The sequence below is a fragment of the Myotis davidii genome, unplaced genomic scaffold (genome assembly GCF_000327345.1).
Source record: "Myotis davidii unplaced genomic scaffold, ASM32734v1 scaffold1182, whole genome shotgun sequence".
In the NCBI taxonomy this organism is placed as follows: Eukaryota; Metazoa; Chordata; class Mammalia; order Chiroptera; family Vespertilionidae; genus Myotis; species Myotis davidii.
Window position 1 is genome coordinate 294,318 of NW_006293525.1, and position 214 is coordinate 294,531.

The following is a 214-nucleotide window of genomic DNA, read 5'->3' on the forward strand; positions in this document are numbered from 1 at the left end:
CGCGGCCCAGCCAGGGCCCAGTGTGGACCCGCCGTGCGCCTTCTGTAGGGACAAGAGAGAGAGCCACACGGGTGACACCAGTTCTGCTCTTGTTGTTGAGTGAAAAGGGCAAATCCAGGGGCTCCTGGAGCTTGGGCCCTGGCTGGCCCGGCGCAGGGCGCACAGACACCCAGGCTCTGTGCATGCAGAGCGCCCGCGGCCGCCCCGCTCCACG